The sequence below is a fragment of the Crocodylus porosus genome, unplaced genomic scaffold (assembly GCF_001723895.1).
Source record: "Crocodylus porosus isolate Cpor-Errol unplaced genomic scaffold, CroPor_comp1, whole genome shotgun sequence".
In the NCBI taxonomy this organism is placed as follows: domain Eukaryota; kingdom Metazoa; phylum Chordata; order Crocodylia; family Crocodylidae; genus Crocodylus; species Crocodylus porosus.
Genome location: NW_017728950.1, coordinates 69,697,733 through 69,704,659, shown reverse-complemented (window position 1 = coordinate 69,704,659; position 6,927 = coordinate 69,697,733). Strand labels below are relative to the sequence as shown.

The 6,927-nt window shown below is 41.4% G+C and overlaps 1 long non-coding RNA gene across 2 annotated transcripts in view; it reads left to right on the top strand.

The window, feature by feature from the left end:
* Positions 1-4,438, top strand: part of LOC109323708 — an 89,427-nt gene extending 84,989 nt beyond the window's left edge. For both annotated transcript variants that reach the window (XR_002104723.1, XR_002104724.1), the window contains exon 2: positions 4,050-4,438. This is a non-coding gene — a long non-coding RNA (uncharacterized LOC109323708). The remainder of the gene's footprint in view (positions 1-4,049) is intronic.
* The last annotated feature ends 2,489 nt before the right edge of the window (positions 4,439-6,927 follow it).

Here is a 6,927-nt window from a genome sequence, read left to right as displayed (position 1 = left end):
TCTGGACCCAACTTCCAAGGGAAGTGGTGCTGGCTCCTACCCTGGGGGTCTTTAAGAGGAGGCTTGATGCCTACCTAGCTGGGATCACTTGAGCCCAGTTTTTTTCTCCTGCCCTGGCAGGGAGTCGGACTATCTATAAGGTCCCTTCCGACCCTACTGCTGTGATTCTATGATGTTATGAAACATTACTTTGAAAAAGCTTTGAAAAGCAAAATGTTCTAAAATGGAACATAAATTAATTGTGGATGGGAATTTCAGTTTAAATAATGAATTGGAAACCCTTAAGAAATCAGAGCCTTGTGTTTTTAGGGTCACTTGCAAAACCTTTTTCAATTCAGTCTGACACCGCAACGTTCAACCTCCAGGCAAAGGGCCATATCTGGGTAGCTTGGCCGTCATATGGCCTATGGATCTCCGCATATGTCAGGAAATTTGGTGACAGGAGAGCAGTGGCAGTATTAATTGCTGCTCCCTTACTACCAAATTTCCAAACCTATTTGTAGCCCTGCAAGCTGGATGACGTGACCCTGACTGCTAGATTATCCTGCCACATGGTAAGGCCAGTAGGCAGTGTTATTTTGTGGTGGGATCCAGAATATGGGGTTGGGTCAGTGTGCATCAATCTGGCACAGAGGTTTGGGCTTGCATGCTGGATCACACCCACAGCCCAACCCCATGCAAAGGATCTAGCTCACTAGAGCCTGTACCACTCATTCAGCCTGAGAAGCTGGAAAGCTGAGTACCACTGGTCTGAAACTGAATTTTTAATTATAATGATTTTGTAAATTCGAGTCCCCAACTAAATATTTTAGGGACAGATCCTTAGCTGGTATAATTCTCTGGGATGTTGAGCTGATGTGATACCAACTGAGGATCCAGTGTATAATTTACACACTAGAAACATTAATTATGTGATGTGATAGCATAATAAAAAATGATTCCTACAAAAAGTATCATTAATGAAAATGTAACCAAGGTGAGTTCATTTAATTATTGCTAATGTGTAACAAACAAGTTTTCTCTAATTAGGTGTTCCTTGTTTAACATGCAGATGTTTTTGTTACATTCAAAGAGAAGGGATTTTTTTAGGGATTTAAATATTTATGACTTAAAATAAAGAAAAATGTATTTCTCAAAAAATGCAACACTCGTATTTAGTACAGTAAATGCCACATGTTGTTAGGTTCATCATCATGCAAGGGGAAAAGCAACTAAAGGGTGGTTTCATCCCAGAAGACACAAGCAGGGCACTTTCACTTATCATATTGATGTAGACAACTGCACTGGCCTTCATTACTTGAGGAGCACAGGTAGTGGGACTAATACGCTCCTTCTTGTATGGTGTCTGTTCAGAGGAGGACGGTTTTATTTCATAGCCAGAGGACCTCTACTAGCACTAGCAAAGATTCTGCAGAAAAAAACCCCATTAAAGCAGCAAATCTATACTAGTTCTATCCCTGTATCAGGATGGCACTATCCACCACATCCTCCAAATTTTCTGTTTTTGTGGGAACTGTGATGGCTAGAGTTGTTTCAGCTCTGCTTCTGGGAGACTTGCATCTTTTGATGCTCCACAGCCTTGTCAGTGAATTAATAACGCAAAAAAAGAGCAAAGGATGGAGAAGGAATAGGAGCTGCCAATTTGTATATCCCACAAAATCTTCCTGAAAAACATGACAAGCCAATAGGCACATGTTGTAGCAGTAGGCAGCAATAGGCAGTTAAATGCCATCCTTGAAATGGAACTGGATGAATATTTTTCAGGGTTTTTTTAAATGGAAAAATTAAATGTTTGGGGGGCAAAGTGTATGTTCTCACTTATTTGCATAACTATGCCAAAGCTAGGACTGCTGGGTTGAAGAAATACAGACCAGCACTTGATTCCCACAGTTGAGCTGATCACAAATAATTTAACATTGTTTGATGATGATGTTGGTACCTCAGGGTCTTCAAGAACTACTCTCTCCAACATATGTCAAACAAATTATTTTAGGGATGCCCATTTCATTCTCTAGAAAGACAAGGCAATTTCTTTAAAATTAGAGGGGAAAATGCAAAGAAATGTGACCTCCTTAATTTATTATAAGCATGAAACTTTTCAGAACTTTCTTCACTGAGATACAACTCTAGGAATAAAGAAATAAAATAGCAGGGAGACAGGAGGAAAGGACATTGGAATATTTATGTGGGATGAAATAAAATAGAATGAAACCAAAGACATATAGGGGGAAAAAGAGAGAAACAAAACTGACTTTTATTTAAGGCATATATTGTTTGTTATTTTTTCTGCACTCCAAGAAAATCTCCAGCAACATGAAAGTGAAACAAGAAAAAGTAATGTGGCTGAGTATAAAACAAATATATACATTTTGTTTTATTGTTTTGAGTTTTCACCTTTATTATATAGAGTTCCTGCAATTAAATCTGTTGCATTATTTGTTACTGTTTTTATTTTACGTCTGTCTTCATTTGACTGTCATGGGATTTTTTTTTTTTTTTTGGATCAAGCTCTGATACAATCAATAGCTTCAGCAAATCAGAACTGTTGCAAGAGCTTACTAGGGTGTATGGTTGTATTTTTAGAATAGAAGTACTTTAAGGATGAGATTACTTCTCTGTTTTGCTGTCTTTCTACTGTGTACCAAGCACAACTGGGTCCCAATCCCTGACATATGGATGTCATTTTAATATAAAAAGGTTCTACTGCTACTAATGATGACAAGAGTGAGGAGACATCTAGTGTGATGGAATGAGACTTGGGGAAGAGACTGAATAAATGTGCATCTGTGGAGTTATATAAAGCCACATCTCTGGGATTTCTACCCTACTTCTCTCATTCTTCTCTGACCAAACAGCTCATCATGGAAAGCCAGCAAGCAAGAAGAGCCAAAACTGACAGAACCATTCTCTTTCCCTTGGATTCTGACCTATAATAGGAAACCTCGTAGTAAGTACTCCCTTTTGCCATTGAAGATCAAAAAAGGAAGATATTCTAACTCACAAAGAAAAGGGGCCAGGAAGAAGAAACCAGAGGAAGAACCAGTCTTGCAGAAGAAAAAAGGAGTTGGAGACTGTTTGGACAATTTTTCTCACCTTTGGTGCATATTGATGGGAAGTCTTGGAGTGAAATAAACTCCCCAGATCCTCCTGATACACCCATTTCATGTTCTCCTGCCTAAAGTTTTCATTTTACTATACACTGAAGAGGCAGGAAGGGGATCCCTTATAAAACTCAGAAAGAAAGAAGAACCCTCCCACTGCCTTCACTCCAAGATGCCAGTACTTTGTGAGTTGCGCTGGGAAAAAATGTTTAATTATTAATAACTGAAGATGTACATTTTCCAGCTTATCACCAAGTAGAGGATAGATGTACACATAGTCTTTATGAGTGGGATACACAAATGAGTGGGACTGAAAAAAAACCCAACAAGTCCCTGTGGTGATATCTGATAGTCTTCCTTTTGAGGTGGATGTCACTTTATTAATACTTGCCCCAAATTGAGGAGGATCAAAGGAAATCTTTCCTTTCCCCTTATAATCTCCCCTTTTGTGTTTTGAATTTCTGGGTGTGACTGATTGGAATGCATACAAATTGGAAGACATATGAATACACATACAGGTAGAAGCACAATCCACATTATTTGTTCTCCCCTTTCATAAATTCTTCAATGATAGCGTAAATAAAAATGTATTTTTCTCACTAAAATAGATAGATATGGCTCTTAATATCCTCAAAGAAGAGTTCTATTAAATAAAAGGATGCCATTGTTTACAAAGACATTTTTCACAGTACAATTTCATTTTAACTATTAAACAATGAGTGGAAGATTTGAATCCATAAGGGGATGATCACAAAGACCAATATAATGCTTTCTTCTTGTCTTCAAATGTGGAAATATGGACTACTCATTCCACATTCAAACATCAGGCAGAATTGGTTAAATATTAATTTCCATATTTTAGAGATTCTTTACCATTTGAAAACATTTAACCCTTTATTGACTCTTCAGTCTTTAATTACAAGAATACCTTCATTTTTTTCCCCACAGAACTCATCTATGCTATCCTGGTGCTCTGAGGAGAGACTGTGTCCTTACTGTCAGGACTGGTTTCAGCCACCTCAACTTCCTGGGTAGAAATCCTCACCCCATGCATCTCTAGACTGAAGCATACTCAGTGCAGAGAGAATCATTGGAAAATTTAGCAGCCAAACTTATCACGTGTATTTTCTTTTTTTTTTTTAAATGTATAACTTCTGTCAAATTGAGCCATTTTTTCACAGCTATAAGAAGGGGTACCCCACCCTTACAACCTTCTTCCCCCAAAAGTACTGATTTAGTACAAGCTGTCAGTGGAATACTTTAATTTGTTTTAATGGACAAAATAATATGCTTTTCCCAAATCTCATTTGCAAATAAATAACTAAACTTAGAAATGATGCTTATTGCACTACCTAGAAGTTAATTATCTGGCATGTCAATTAATCAGAAGGTTCCCTAACCTTCCTCCTCACTCACTCATGCAAAACTGCCTGGCTCCCTAAGAGCCTGCCCAGTGGTGTGCTACTGTGGGGCCTTGTGGAAGCCTGCTGCTATGCACCTCGAGCAGCCCCAGGACTCTTCAGAGCTTCTCAAGTGGTGTCACAGGATAAGATTGCACATTACAATCAGACCATGTTGAGAACACATAAAACTTGAATGATCGCACATTAAGGCTCATTAACAAGTGCTAAGTGCCCTGTAGGCATCTTAAAGTTATGCCAATTCAGGTGATGATTATTAGGGCTGTGCGAAACGGCACTGTTCCATTTCGACTTGCGTTTCAGCATTTTGACAGAACAGTGTTTTGTTTTGAATTTCATTTCAATTCAAAAATGCTGTTCGATTTCGTTTCATTGAAACAGTGTCACTGTTTTGATGCTGTTTCGATGTTTTGCCCATAGGCTGTAATGGAGAAGCTTGAAACAGCCTATAACTTTGTCATTTCTGACCTGAGTTGGATGAAACTTGCAAGAATGGTGGCCCCTTCTGAGGGCATGAAGCTTACCAAGTTTCGAGGAGATATTTCAGGGAAACTGCACTTCAAAATCTTGAAACTAAAACTCATGTCATGTGTATATGTTAAGCTACAGCAGGGTCAAAGCTTCAGGGGTGGTAGCCCCTGCTGAGGCTACAAAGCATGCCAGGTTTCAAGGAGATAGGTACAGGGGTTTTGGGGAAACTGTATCTCAAGCTGCAGACAAGCAAAACTCATGACATGGGTGACACTGTATGTGTTAAGGTGCAGCAGGGTGAAAGTTGCAGGCATGCTAGCCCCTGCTGAGGCTGTGAAGCCTTCCAGGTTTCAAGGGGATAGGTGCAGGTTCTGTGGCCCTGCTCCTCTGGCTGTTGACAGGCAAAACTCATGACATGGGTGCTGGTGCAACTGACTGTGTCTGTCTTAGCGCACAGGTGGGTGAAAACTGAAGGCCTCCTAAGCCCTGCTGCAGCCACAAAGCCTGCCAACTGTTAAGGAGATAGGTCCAGGGGCAGTCCGGGTTCTGGGGCCCTGCACCTCTAGTTACTTACAGGCAAAACTGGAACACACAGCTCAGTAACTAACACCAAGGCAGAAAACAGGGCAGTTCAAATGGTGCTTCCTTTTATGTAGTATTTCCATCCCTTCCCCAGGGCACTTGGATTGGAAGAGCCCTCAAGGAAAGGTGACAGTCACTGGCCAGCTACATAGTCAATAATGAGAGCAGTCCTTCTCTTCCTTCTCCCCTCTTCCCCCTCCCTCTCCTTACTTTAGTTTCTGTTTCCCTGCAGGCAAGACCAACTTGAGCTTCAAAACTCAAAACATTTTAAAAATTTTGAAATGTTTCAGCTTGCCTCATTTTAAGGTTGTTTCAAAGCTCTCTGTTTCATTTTGAAATGAGCCAGAACAGCATCGAAATGAAATTGCTGGAGAAATTTCATACAGCCCTAATGATTATCTTTGAGCTGTGCTAACTAGCTCAAGTTAAATTAACTTCTGGGTATTCACCTGAAATATAACCCTCAATTTGCAGTTCTCCAGCATCCCAGGAAGCACTGCTCTCAGGTGGAATAGCCATTAAAGCTGTGTGAAACAGCACCATTTTGTTTTCACTTACATTTCTCCATTTCGAAGGGCCAGTGTTTTGTTTTGTTCTTTCATTTCATTTTGAAGCACTGTTCCATTTCATTTCATCAAACCTGTTTCACTGTTTCTTTCACTGTTTCAACGCATTTTGACATTTTGCCCATAGGCTATAATGGGGAATCATGAAAATGGCTTCAACTTTGTCATTTCTTTCTGATTCAGATGAAAATTGCAGGGATGGTAGCTTCTTCTGAGGTCATGAAGTCTGCCAAGGTTCAAGGACACAGGTGCATTGGTTTCTGGGAAACTGCACCTCAAACTGTTCAAAGCAAAACTTCTGACACTTGCCAGCAGCAGTAGCCTCCTGTCATCTGGAGCACAGACCTGGGGGTCCTCACCCTTTAGAGAGCTGTGGGGCTTTTTTGGACTCCTCTCAGGGGTATGGGCCCCTGGATCCGCATGCCAGATGACAGGAGGCTTCCACTGCCACGTGGGACTGGTGCTGGGTGCTGGGTGCAGCCTGTGCCCAGCTCCAGGAAGATTGTTGCTACTGCTGGCCCCAGGCAAAAGCAGCAGCCTCCTGTCATCTGGTGCACAGATCCGGGGGCTTGCACCCCCAGGAGGAGTCCAGCACAGCCCCACAGCCCTCCCAGATGTGTGCACTGGATGACAGGAGGCTGCCGCTGCCACCTGGGACCATCACTGGGCAAAGCCTGTGGCCAGCACTGGGAAGATTGTTGCTGCTGCTGACCCCAGACAGCAATGGCCGCCTCCTATCATCCAGCGCACAGATCTGGAGGATCCTGCACCCCTGGAAGAGTCAGG